This window comes from Sciurus vulgaris, assembly GCF_902686455.1.
Source record: "Sciurus vulgaris genome assembly, chromosome: 12".
NCBI lineage: Eukaryota > Metazoa > Chordata > Mammalia > Rodentia > Sciuridae > Sciurus > Sciurus vulgaris.
The window spans coordinates 65,232,292-65,246,998 of NC_136473.1; the positions used below are offsets into that span (position 1 = coordinate 65,232,292).

Genomic DNA, 14,707 nt, shown 5'->3' on the forward strand with positions numbered 1-14,707 from the left:
TTGCCTTCTCCCAGAAGACTGACTTGTATGGACTATAGTGTTAGGTAGGAGACAGGGCTTAGGGATGGGATAGGAAAGAGTCATCCCTGAAGCCCTCAGCCTCCACCTAAACCTGCGCCTGACTCTCTGCCTGTGGAGGGAAACTGGGGCATCTTGCAGTTAAAGGTAGGAGGATAGATGACCACAAGGGGACTTCTCCCTGAAGGAAAAGTACCTGATTTGGGTTATGTACAACAGACTGAGGGGACTGACCTAAAGTTAACCTGTTGCTTGTTAACATATCATTAACATTGTGATTTGTACCCTTTCTACATTTTGGTGGTGAGGGAGAAATACATGGTAGAAAACAAATTATATCAGGTCCAGCTGTCCATCAAGGTGTCAATCACTCCAAATCCACGTAGGGGAGGAGGAGAACTAGCATAGTCCAATAAAAATGAGCTCCACTGTATAGATAGGGACTTCAGGTGGTTCGCTCTGCTGTATCATTGTGTTCTTTCACTTTTTTAAAAGTATTTTTTTGTTGTAGGTGGACATGATACCTTTATTTTATTTTATTTATTTTTATGTGGGGCTGAGGACTGAAGCCAGTGCCTCACACTACTCAAGTGCTCTACTACTGAGTTACAGCCCAGCCCTGTTCTTTTGCTTTTGATAAACCTTTACTTTTCTGGCCAGCCTCTAGTGTCTAACTCAGTTCTTTATTCTGGACACTGAGAATCTGGACCTGGAACCCCCTGGGGCTCTCCTCCAGTGCACTGGTAACAAAATAGCACAAGGATCCCTTCTTGGTGGGTTTGGGCTGGTAAGAGTAAAGCTGGCATATTCAGTTCCCTAGCTCCCTCTACCTGAAGACTGTAGTCTGACCGTGGCCTCAACTGAGGGTCCCTGTTACTTTCAGTACGCCTTCCTTTACGTGGTATTTGCCTTATGAGTTCCAGTATCCTCTCCTTTCTTTTGTTCCTCTGGCCGAGGACAAGTAATAGCTGCATAGTTACCTGGTTATTCCCTTGTACTTGACCTGCTTCTTTACAAAGAGCTCACAGTAATTAAACCCTTCCTATGCTTCCCTACCATGATTGTGTCATCTCTTTCCTGTGGTACACTGACTGACCCCTTCTCTTCCCCATGATAACAATGATCTTGATCTCTCTAGAGCTTGATAGGTCAAGGCAAAAGAATGAAAGGGACAGAATGGTAGATTTTATGGTAGATGCTGTGAATGTGTTGCCCAAGTCTCTTCTTTGAAGACTTAAATATTCACCCCCCCAGTTGCCAAGAGTGTTGATGGCTGAGTTCCCTTCTGGTGATGGTCCTCCACTGCGGTGGATTGTCTCCACCAAGATCATATCTCTTCCTGGGGGCAGCTGCATCCAGCGACTAGTCAAGTGCAATGTGGGGACAGAGACACATGGCTCCCTTATCCCAATTTGGGATGACTGTGAGGGCTATTCCACCTGTAGAATTCTTTGTCCTGTTGGTCAAGACCTTTGTTGAGATTGCCCAACTTTTCCCTCCGTCTTGTCCTCCTTCACTCCCCAACAGGGGTCTATCCTGATAATTTTTACCAGTTTATATGTGTTGGTGGAAAATAGATGAACTTCTTTTTTAAATTTAATTCAATTTTTATTTGTTCTCATTAGTTATCCATGAAGCAGAATACATTTTGATTCTTTGTACATGAATGGAGCACAACTATTCCTTTTTCTGGTTGGGCATGATATAGAGTCATACTATTTGTGTGATCGTAAAGTACCTAGGATAATGATGTCAATTTCATTCCACAAGCTTTCCCACCACCCTGCCCCCTTTCCTCCCCCCATTCTCCTCTGTCCAATCCAAAGTTCCTCCATTCGCACCCCCTCATTTTGGATCAGCATCCACATATCAGAGAAAACATGTGGCCTTTGGATTTTTGGGATTGACTTATTTCACTTAGTATGATATTCTCCGATTCCATCCATTTATTTGTAAATGTCAAATTTCATTCTCCTATAAGGCTGAGTAATATTCCATTGTATGTGTGGTGTGTGTGTGTGTGTGTGTGTGTGTGTGTGTATCAGTTTCTTGATTTGTTCATCTACTGAAAGGCATCTAGGTTGGTTTCATAGCTTAGCTATTGTGAATTAAACTACTATAAGCGTTGATGTGACTGTGTCACTGTAGTATGCAGATTTGGGTATAGACTGAAGAGTGGGATAGCTGGGACAAATAGTGGTTCCATTCCAAGTTTTCTAAGGAATCTCCCTATTGTTTTCCAGAGTGGTAGCCTTTTCCCCACATCCTCACCAAACTTATTGTTGCTTATATTCTTGATCATTGCCATTCTAACTGGAGTGAGATGATATCTTAGAGTAGTTTTGATTTGCATTTCTCTAATTACTAGAGATGTTGAGCATTTTTAAATACATTTATTTATCAATTACATATTTTCTTTTGTTTTTTTTTTTTACTTTATTGTAAACAAATGGGATACATGTTGTTTCTCTGTACGTGGCATAAAGGCATACCATTTGTGTAATCATAAATTTACATAGAGTAATGTTGTTTGATTCATTCTGTTATTTTTTCCCTTCCCCCCACCCCTCCCACCCCTCTTTTCCCTCTATACAGTGCTTCCTTCCTCCATACTTGCCCCTCTTCCTAACCCTAACTCTAACCCTAAAACTAACCCTTCCCTCCCCCCATTATGTGTCATAATCCACTTATTAGCGATATCATTTGTCCTTTGGCTTTTTGAGATTGGCTTATCTCACTTAGCATGATATTCTCCAATTTCATCCATTTGCCTGCAAATGCCATAATTTTATCATTCTTTATGGCTGAGTAATATTCCATTGTATATATACACCACAGTTTCTTTATCCACTCATCAATTGAAGGGCATGTAGGTTGGTTCCACAGTCTGGCTATTGTGAATTGAGCCGCTATGAACATTGATGTGGCTGTATCTCTGTTGTATGCTGATTTTAAGTCCTTTGGGGTATAGGCCAAGGAGTGGGATAGCTGGGTCAAATGGAGGGTCCATTCCAAGTTTTCTAAGGAATCTCCATACTGCTTTCCAGAGTGGCTGCACTAATTTGCAGTCCCACCAGCAATGTATGAGTGTACCTTTCTCCCCACATCCTCGCCAACACCTGTTGTTGCTCGTATTCTTGATAATCGCCATTCTAATTGGGGTGAGATGGAATCTTAGGGTGGTTTTGATTTGCATTTCTCTTATTACTAGAGATGTTGAACATTTTTCCATATGTTTGTTGATTGCTTGTAGATCTTCTTCTGTGAAGTGTCTATTCATTTCCTTAGCCCATTTGTTGACTGGACTGTTTGAATTCTTGGAGTAGAGTTTTTTGAGTTCTTTATAGATTCTGGAGATTAGTGCTCTATCTGAAGTATGATTGGCAAAGATATTCTCCCACTCTGTAGGCTCTTTCTTCGCATTGCTGATAGTTTCCTTTGCTGAGAGAAAGCTTTTTAGTTTGAATCTATCCCAGTGGTTGATTCTAGCTTTTATTTCTTGTGCTATGGGAGTCCTGTTAAGGAAGTCTGGTCCTAAGCCAACATGTTGAAGATCTGGACCTACTTTTTCTTCTATAATCTGCAGGGTCTCTGGTCTGATTCTGAGGTCCTTAATCCATTTTGAGTTTAGTTTCGTGCATGGTGAGAGATATGGGCTTAGTTTCATTCTGTTGCATATGGATTTCCAATTCTCCCAGCACCATTTGTTGAAGAGGCTATCTTTTCTCCATTGCATATTTTTGGAACCTTTGTCTAGTATGAGAAAATTGTATTTATTTGGGTTTGTGTCCATGTCGTCTATTCTGTATCATTGATCTACCTTTCTATTTTGGTACCAATACCATGCCGTTTTTGTTACTGTTGCTTTGTAGTAGAGTTGAAGATCTGGTATTGCAATATCCCCTGTTTCACTCTTCCTGCTAAGGATTGCTTTAGCTATTCTGGGTTTCTTATTCTTCCAGATGAATTTCATAATTGCTTGCTCTATTTCTGTAAGGTACATCATTGGGATTTTAATTGGAATTGCATTGAATCTGTAGAGCACTTTAGGTAGTATGGCCATTTTGACAATATTAATTCTTCCTATCCAAGAACATGGAAGATCTTTCCATCTTCTAAGGTGTTCTTTAATTTCTTTCTTTAGTGTTGTATAGTTCTCATTGTAGAGGTCTTTCACCTCTTTTGTGAGATTGATTCCCAAGCATTTTATTTTTTTAGAGGGTATTGTGAATGGGGTAGTTTTCCTAATTTCTCTTTCTGAAGATTCATCACTTATGTATAAAAATGCATTGGATTTATGAGCATTGATCTTGTAACCTGCTACTTTACTGAATTCACTTATGAGTTCTAAGAGTTTTCTGGTGGAATTTCCAGGTTCCTCTAAATATATAATCATGTCATCAGGGAACAGGGATAGTTTGAGTTCTTCTTTTCCAATTTGTATCCCTTTAATTTCTTTGGTTTGTCTAATTGCTCTGGCTAGAGTCTCAAGAACGATGTTGAATAGAAGTGGTGAAAGAGGGCATTCCTGCCTTGTTCCCGTTTTTAGGGGGAATGCTTTCAGTTTTTCACCATTTAGAATGATATTAGCCATGGGCTTAGCATAAATGGCCTTTACAATGTTAAGGAATGTTCCCACTATCCCTATTTTTTCTAGTGTTTTGAGCATGAAGGGGTGCTGTATTTTATCAAATGCTTTTTCTGCATCTATTGAAATAATCATGTGATTCTTGACTTTAAGTCTATTGATATGGTGAATGACATTTATTGATTTCCTGATGTTGAACCAAGCTTGCATCCCTGGGATGAAACCCACTTGATCATGGTGCACTATCTTTTTAATATGTTTTTGTATGCGATTTGCTAAAATTTTGTTGAGAATTGTTTGCATCGATGTTCATTAAGGATGTTGGTCTGAAATTTTCTTTCCTTGATGAGTCTCTGTCTAGTTTAGGTATCAGTGTGATATTGGCTTCATAGAATGAGTTTGGGAGGGTTCCCTCCTCTTCTATTTTATGGAATACTTTGAGAAGTATTGGAATGAGCTCTTCTTTAAAGGTTTTGTAGAACTCGGCTGAGAACCCATCTGGTCCCGGACTTTTCTTTGTTGGTAGGCTTTTGATGACTTCTTCTATTTCAGTACTTGAAATTGGTCTATTTAAATTGTGTTTGTCCTCCTCGTTCAGTTCTGTCTTTATTTTGTATGTTAGGTATTTTCATTATATTGTGCCTTGGTGTGGGTCTCTTGTAATTTTGTGTATTTGGAGTCCAATAAGCCTCTTGAACTTGATTTTCCATTTCATTCTTCAGATTTGGGAAATTTTCTGATATTATTTCATTGAATGATTGTTCATTCCTTTGGTTTGTTTCTCTAGGCCTTCCTCATTCCCAGTAATTCTTAAACTGGGCCTTTTCATGATATCCCATAGTTCTTACAGATTCTGTTCATGATTTCTTACCATCTTCTCTGTTTGTTCGACTTTGTTTTCAAGGTTAAATATTTTGTCTTCAATGTCTGAGGTTCTGTCTTCCAGGTGTTCTATCCTATTGGATATGCTTTCTATGGAGTTCTTAATTTGGTTTATTGTTTCCTTTATTTCAAGAATTTCTGTTTGTTTTCTTTTCAATATTTCTAACTCTTTATTGAAATGATCTTTTGCTTCCTGTATTTGCTGTTTTAACTGTTGATTGGTGCGATCATTCAATGCCTGCATTTGCTCTTTCATCTCATCATTCAGTGCCTGCATTTGCTCTTTCATCTCATCGTTTGCTTCCCTGATCATTTTAATTATGTACAATCTGAACTCCTTTTCTGTCATTTCTTCTGCCATGCTGTCATTGGGTTTTATTGATGTAACATCTAGATTTGTTTGCAGCATTTTCTTCCCTTGTTTTCTCATATTGTTCAGGTATCAGTGGACCACTGAGATATTGCAGATTTCCTCTATTGACTTACAATGTCTCTGAAGATTTCTATATATATCCCCTCTTAGCCTTCAGTAGGCTGAAGTCTTGGAGGAAGTTGATAATGCGGTGCTCCACAAGGAAGCTGCCTCTCTAGGAGTGGTGGCCTTCAGGTGGGGTATATTCCCTGCTAGTGGGCAGATGACTAATGGTCATCCAAAGGGGAACTAGACTGCGGGCTGAGGCAAGGCCTGTTTGGGCCTGAGTCTCTGGTTTTATCATCCTTGTGGGGAAACCTCACCCGGCAGGGAAGACTCACCCGGTGGGGAGGTCTCATTGGTCAGTTCCCTCCTAGAGTTTCCCCTCAATTTATAGCTACCACCTGGGCTGGGCTGCCTTCCTCTGCAAAGTTCCCAGGGGCCCGGCCCTACCTCCTGGGCCTGGGAGCCTCACCCTTCGCAAATGAATCTCCTTAGGCTGCCCCTCCTCAGAGAATCTGCCCGCAGTCCTGGAACCTTCACTGCGCCCCTAAGCGTGTCTCTGTGGGGCTCTTCCACCATGAAGTGTCCTAGATCCTGGGACCCTGCTCTGCACCTAATCGCCTGGCTATGCGGCCCCTCCTCTGAGCAGCCACCTGGGGCCCCGTACAATCACTCTGAGTCCCAGAGACCCGCCACACACCTCTTCCTCCAGACAGCCACCCAGTATTTCGGTGGGGTCACTAGGAGTCCAACCAACTCACTGCATGCCTCCTCCCACCAACCACCCATAGCCCTGGGCAATCAATCACTCCGAGTCGAAGTGACCCTCCCCGTTCCTCCTCCTTCTCCAGATAACCCCCCGGGTGTTCAGGAACGGTTGCTCTGAGTGGCTCTGAATCCACGTGACCCGCTCACGCATCCTCTGGGCAACCGCCCGGAGCTCTGGTGCGGCCACTCGAGACCAAGCGACCCACCGCGCTTCTCCTCCAGGCAGCCCCCCTGTGTTCAGGAGCGGTCGCTTTATGTCCAAACAACTCACCACTCGCCTTCTCCTCTGAGCAGCCGCCTGGAGCTCTAATGCAGTCACTGTGAGTCCAAACGACCTGCCGTGCTCCTCCTCCTACTCCTCCTACTCCTCCGGGCAGGCCCCGGTGTTCAGAAGTGGTCTGAGTCCAAACAGCTCGCCACACAGCCCCTCCTCTGGCAACTGCCTATAGCTCTGGTATAGCCACTCCGAATCCAGGCGGCCGCGCTCCTCCTCCTCTTTGTCCTCAGGGCAGGCCCTGGTGTTCCGAAGCATCGCTCTAAGTCCAAACAGCTCGCCGCACGGCTTCTCCTCTGGCAACCGCCTGTAGCTCTGGTGCAGTCACTCCGAATCCAAGCGGCCACGCTCCTCCTCCTCCTCCTCAGGGCAGGCCCCGGTGTTCTGAGTCCACACAGCTCTCCTCGCCACTCCTCCCCTGGGCAGCCACCAGAGCCCCAGTGGTTGCTCCGAGTCCCAGCGCTGTGCTGAGCGGCCTCCTTTACGAACGCTTCCAGTTGTCTGAGTTCACTGCTCCAGCGGGGGGAGGGGCGTCTCGCCGGCAGCTCTACTTCACAAAGTTCCCTGTGTTCCGGGACTACCGTCCCATCCGGGACGCCTCCCCAACGGGAGAGACTCACCCGGCTGCTTTGAGTTGGTCCCAAGTCTCTCAATATCTCCTCTTTTGAATCCTGAGTCCTGGAGCAACATGAAATGCAGCCACCCTCTAGGCCGCCATCTTGAAACCTCACGTATTTTCTTTTGTGAAAAGTCTTCTCAGTTCCTTAGCCCCTTCATTGACTGGGTTATTTATTTATTTATTTATTTTGGTGTTAAGTTTTTTGAGTTCTTTAGATATCCTGGAGATTAGGGCTCTATCTGATGTCTCTATCTCATTTCTCCCACTCTGTAGGCTCTCTCTTCACATTATTGATTGTTTCCTTTGTTGAGAAGAAATTTTTTAGTTTGAATCCATCTTATTTGTTGATTCTTGATTTTATTTCTTGTGCTTTAGGAGTCTTGTTAAGGAAGCCAGATCCTAAATGGACATGATGAAGATTTGGGCCTGCTTTTTCTAATATTGGGTACAGGGTTTCTGGTTTAATTCTGAGGTCCTTGATCCACTTTGAGTTTCGTGCAGGGTGAGAGATAGGGATTTAGTTTCAGTTTGCTGCATATGTATTTCCCTTTTCCCCAGCACCGTTTGTTGAAGAGGCTATCTTTTCTTCAATATGTGTTTTTGGTACCCTTGCATAGTAAGAGATAATTGTGTTTATGCGGGTTTGTATCTGTGTCTTCTATTCTGTACCATTGGTCTACCTGTCTAGAAAATAGATGAACTTCTTAATCAGTAAATGTACGATCAGACAGTAGAATAACTGGGATTCCCGTTGAACCTTAAGCAGCTGGTAAAATTTGATGAGGGGTGGATGAAAGGGATAGATTTCTGAATTTCAAAGAGTTGCTACAAGTTAGCAACTTATCTAAGTGTCAATTAGATAACAGGACTATCTGGAATGCACCGTGAAGAACTCATTGAGTTGACTAGAAATTGAAGAGAGATCTTAATGGCTTATCTAATTGGGTTCTCTGACTTCCATAAGGACCACTTCAGTGTGGAATTCTGAAGCACTGTAGTGGTCATCGGTTTAGCTGACAGGAGCAAGAAGCATCACCCAGGGGAGGACTGGTTTGCTAAAGCGTCAAGGGTTCCTGAGATCTTATGCTTAAGATTATTCAGTAAATGTCTTTCTGTCTTCTTTTCCCAGTATATTCAATTGTGAAAAGGAGATATTTAATACCCAGACATCTTTGTGAACCAGTCTGAATGATAAGGATATTTATATATCTCCTATTTTTGAGCACCAAAATTCCCATGTGTAAAGGTAGATTCTATTGACTCCTGGTAGTGATGCAAAACCTCAGTGCATGCATGTTAGTATGCTAACTTTATCATGGCTCCCCTTTTCTATGCTACCATGATTATCTCTTCACTTTGATTTTACTGTCCTCTGAGGTATTTAAATAACTTTCAAATATGGTGGCATCTAAATAAGCAAACAAAAAATCCATTTTCCTTGCTAAGCAACATGTTTTTGACTCCTATTCTTACTTTATTTCAACCTTTCCTTCTTCTTGGGGAACCAGTTTAGACTTGTATATAATGAAAATAAAGAACAGACCCCTTTCATCTTTCTGGATTCCTCAGTCTTACTTTCTAGAATTAACCATTAAGAGTATCTTATGTATGCTGGGCAATTAATTTTAAAATTAGTCTGAAAGTTGTTTGATTGGAAAGATTCTTTCCCTTAAATCTTATGAAGCATGAATAAGAAATATGGAACTCATTACTCTCTGAGATCATGTTGGATAAATATATGAGCAGGCTCAAACAAGTTATAGTTAAATTCATGGATAAAACATCCATCTAATAAATTTAAATGGCTCACAGGGATGTTCAGAACCCATAACATATAAAAATAATAAATGGGAGTCAATTCTCATGGATTCCTATACCATCTCTGCATCTAATGTCTAATGATATGTGGTAAATGTTTAACTACACCAAGAGAAAGGACAAAACACACACAGAGTCTGTTTCGTTTTTTTGTGACAGAATACTTGAGAGTAGGTAATTTTAATCAATGGAAATTTTTTGGTTCATGATTCTGGAGATGCAGAGAGCAAGTTGCAGGCTCCTGCATTTGGTGAGGACCTTCTTGCTGCATTATCTCTTGGTGAAGAGCAAAAAGGCAAGAGAGATATAGAGCAAGTGAGAGAGAACCAGATGGGTAAGAGGACACCAAATGTGTCCTTTTGTAAGGAACCCATTCCCATGATAACAAATCCACTATTGTGGAATATTGGAATTAATCTGTGCATGAACGCAGGGCACTTGATCTAATAGTCTCTCTAATGTCCCATCTCTTACTCTTATTGCATTTGGGATTGAATTCTAACACATTTCTTTCTTTTCTTTTCTTTATGTGGTATTGGGGATTGAACAGCCTGGGCCTCACACATTCTAGGTAGGTGCTCTACAACTGAGCTACACCCCCAGCCTTCCAACACATGTTTTTTGGCAACGCATTCAAACCATAATATATTTGTGTTAATTATGTACATATATTCACACATACACTTTGTGGTAAATATTGCCAGAAATATTACAGATATCCAGATAAGTAGCACACATTTATGAATAATAACAAATGTAATACTCCTTTTTGTAACTGATAACTGATTACATAACCGATTGTTACATAACTGATTGCTTCTCAAAGAATGTTTTTGTTGATTTTTGCTAAGCTTGTGTGTCTGTAGCTAACCTGTAGTTGCAATTCAACAACAGCCTGACAAATGGCATTTCATACCTACCTGCCAACTCTTTTCTCAGTAAAATTTGTCATTATATCTGTTGTATGATCTACAATTAAATTATTTTTCATTCTTATAAAAATCACATTCATTTTACTTTTTAAAATATATTTAGTTGTGGATGGACATAATACCTTTTGTAAAAAAATTATTTATTATGTGGTGCTGAGAATTGAACCCAGTACCTCATACTTGCTAGGTAAGTGCTCTACCACTGAGCTACAACCCCAGCCCCACATTTATTTTAAAATATCACTTTGTGGTTCAGTACCATGTATATCAGAACCTCACTCATTCAGTGATGAATGGCTTCTTCATTGAAATCAGATAATAATTTTCAAATGTGGAAGAATGTTTAAAAAATCTAGTGTTATTTAGAGTACTGGGCTACAGATATGCTACACTTTTAAGTTTAATCTGTATCATTAAAGTTTTCTCAATTTCTTTTTGTTTATTTGTTCTAATTAGTAATAGGTGACAGTAGAATGCATTTTGACACATCATACATAAATGGAGTATAATTTCTCATTCTTCTGGTTGTACATGATGTAGAATCACATCAGTCATGCAGTCATACATGTACATAGGGTAATAATGTCCAATTCTTTCTACTATCCTTCCTATCCCCATCACCCTGCCCTCCTTTCATTCCCCTCTACCTAATCCAAAGTACCTCTATTCTTCCTTATCCATGCCCCCACCAGGTTATTGTGAATTAGCATCCATATATCAGAAAAAAAAAAAAAAAAACATTTGGACTTTGTTTTTTTGGGATTGGCTTATTTTGCTTAGCATGATATTCTCCAGCGACATCCGTTTATTGGCAAAAGCCATAATTTCATTCTTCTTTAAGGATGAGTCATATTCCATCGTGTGTATATACCACATTTTCTTTATCCATTCATCTGTTTAAGGACACCTAGGTTAGTTCCATAGTTCAACTATTTTGAGTTGAGCTGTTATAAACATTGATGTGGCTATATCACTATAGTATGCTGATTTTAAGTCCTTTGGATATAAACCAAGGAGTGGGATAGATCCATCTCTTTCTTAAGTCTATATAATCAAAACAATGAATCAAACCCTGACTTTTAGCTTTTGCTGATTTCTGTGGTATAAATCCTCTCATCCTGCCGATTTCAAGTTAGAAACATGATGTCAGTAAGAGGAACTAGGAAGAGATGCACAGCAACACTGTTTAATGGTAGTTCCATCATACTTTTTTGATAGATGTACCTAACATTGGTAGCATAGATGATTGTTAAATGTGGTAAAATAACTCAATGAAAATTATATTTATTATCAATTTTAATATAATCCATTTAATTGTAATCTTACATAATTTAATCTTGAAAATGGAATTTTGTAACCCTGGCTTACAAAATTCCTGAAACTTTAAGAAGTGGCTCTTTGCCAACCTGGGTAAAGCAGCTGCTTCACATCACCAGTAATGCCATTGTCATAGACAAAGTATTGGACTAATTTTGGTTCATATGGAAATTTCAATTTTTTAAAACTGAATTCTCAAAAATTAAAATTTTTTCAGTGTCTTTCCCTTCTACACTCACAAATAAAGGTTAGCATTAATTTCTTATCCTCCTCTCCTCTTCTCTTTTACATCTTTTATTCTCCTGAATATCTATTCAGGAATAATGAGCTATAAAAAGGCAAATTATCTTTGAAAAGAAAAAAAATAATAGTGGTTTCCAAAAGGAGTTCTCCTTCCTAGAACTTCCCTAAGGAACAAAAGCCTTCTTTTCCTTGCAATCCCTGACTGGAGTTACGATGACAGCCTGTTGGGTCTTGTGTGCCTTAACCTGTCAGGAGGGTGGCAGAACCTCCTTCTTCTGATGTCTGCAGTGCTAAGGCCAGGAGACCTTTCATGGAGTGTTCTGAGATTCTGCTCTCAGATCCTTGGTGGAGTAGGTACCAATTGCTGAGCTGGACCACCATCAACTGCCATAGCAACAGCTTGAGGTCACTTTTTGAGAAGGGTCCACTCTTATGAGCAGCCTTTACCTCCTGCTCCCTTCTTTTTTAAAAATTTTTTTAAAATTTATTTTTATTGTAAACAAATGGGATACATGTTGTTTCGATTGTACATGGAGTAACAGCATACCATTTGCATAATCTTACATTTACATAGGGTAATGATGTTTGATTCGTTCTGTTATTTTTTCCTTCCCCCCACCCCTCCCACCCTCTTTTCCCTCTATACAGTCCCTCCTTCCTCCATTCTTGCCCCCCTCCAGCCCCCCATCATCTGCTTATCAGTGAGATCATTCGCCTTTTGGATTTTTGAGATTGGCTTATCTCACTTAGTATGATATTCTCCAATTTCATCCATTTGCCTGCAAATGCCATAATTTTTATTATTCTTTATAGCTGAGTAATATTCCATTGTATATATATATACCACAGTTTCTTTATCCATTCATCAGTTGAAGGACCTCTAGGTTGGTTCCACAGTCTGGCTATTGTGAATTGTCTTGCTCCCTTCTTAACAGGCAGAAACACCCTCTCTGCCCACGCTTATCATTGAAATGACTCCTTCTTCTATTGCTACTGATGACATCTGTGAAGGATATGATAGAAATCTGCCTGCATCATTTTTTGCTTTGTATGTGCCTAATATTTCCATTCCTTCAGCCAGATTTGTTTGTCTGAACCCAATGTGATAGATAAGGAAGGTTAACAAGAGTGTACTGGGACATATAAAATACAATGAGGAACGATATGGAAAGGACTCGTAAAAGTGTTTGTTGACAAGGTAAACTAGCACTACAAACTTTTAAGCTATATTGAACTCATGGCAATTCAGTGAAGATGTTTTACCATATTTGAAACATCAATGACAAGAATTAACAGCCTCAAGAGATTTTCTTTGATCCTTTTTGATCTTAAAAAGAAACATAATTTAGAGTGGGAAAAAAAGTAGACCTAATTAAGAAAATCCACGAACTCATTTTTTCTTTCTTTCATTCAAATGGAAAGATGAGAACTGTGTCTAGAAAAGCAGTTTGGTGAGTTTTCTCTTGCCTACCTATAGTGAATACGACCCCATTGTCTTAGAACTTAATGCATTTCTCATAAAACCTTGAAGTCGAGTTTCAGAGCTATGCTTTCAGACTTGAAAAATAATACTGGAAAAGGAGCAAACAATTGCTTTTATGTACAGGGCTCAGCTAGGGATAGCAGCTGATTCAGAAAAGGCTCATGGCTGGGAATGTAGGTCCATGATAGAGTGTTCGGGTAGCAGCTTAGCATGTGCAAGGCCCTGGATTTAATCTTCAGCTTTTGGAAAATAAAAGGACTCAAAACTGGAAGAGAGTGTTACAGAGCTGGGGACTTTCATGAAACTGAGGCAATGCCAAGACCCCCTTTCAAACCCTGATTCTTGCGATCAAGTCTGAAAGATTTCAGACATGTCACTCAGAGTAATAGGAATGGGTTTATTGATGGGATAGGAAAAGGGGAACAGACACCCTCAAGGGAAACAGTGGGTGCTCTCAGAAAGAAGGGGGACAATGTGCCTCTCCTGCACTCCAGTTTTATTGGGGGTCCCAGGGAAGTTTCTAGAGAGTCATGCCCATGTCCACCTCTTGACTTTTGACTGACAACAGGGTGACATCAGACTTTCAAGTCCCCACTGCAACTCTAGGTCACCTTGGTCCATGCTGAGCAGTTATAATTGGATTTTTAACCACACATTTTTACAGATTTTATGACTAGGAGGAACTATCTTTATCTCCCAGAATTTCAGGATCTGGTCACAAAAGTCTCTTGGATTCCTGCCATTGACATCTACTTGGGTCTGCATTTCTCCTGCAGTGAACAGGTAGTTTGCTGAGGAATGTGACATATCCTGTCCACTGAGGCCAGGCAGATCTGCAGATAAATTTCTTCTTGGAAGAGAAAGCACATGGGGGTCAGCACAGCGGGCCCACTTTATAGAATTATTCTCTTAACTTTGTGTTGCCACCATCCCCATCTGTCTGTTCCCTAACAGCAGGATCAAAAGAAGGCTCGAGAACTATGTCCCAGCTCTGGCTAAGGAGGTAATTCAGATCCAGGAAAGGATAAAGAAGTTGGCAAACAATTTGAGAAGGTCAAGACAGTTCATAATAAACTGAGTCAGAGGGGATTTATGGTGAGAGGAGGTCTTCTATGGGAGCCCCTTGGATGAAAAGTTGTGTTTGTTGATGTTACAGTAATATGTGTGCATCATGAAATGGCCAATCCCAGCACTACCACAGGGAAGCCCTGTCTCTCCCCAAGCTCTGCCGATCTTAAGAAATGAAACTCAGTTATGGCAGAACCTTGTAAAAAGTGACTTAATATTATGACATTTCCTAGCTTGTGGCTGTGAATTTGAAAGGTCACAACCTTGTGGGATCAAATACTC

At 40.5% G+C, this 14,707-nt stretch overlaps 1 long non-coding RNA gene across 1 annotated transcript in view; it reads right to left on the bottom strand.

Annotated features, from left to right (window-relative positions):
* LOC306641629 overlaps positions 1–14,707 on the bottom strand; it is a 79,956-nt gene that overhangs the window by 39,530 nt on the left and 25,719 nt on the right. The window lies entirely within an intron of this gene.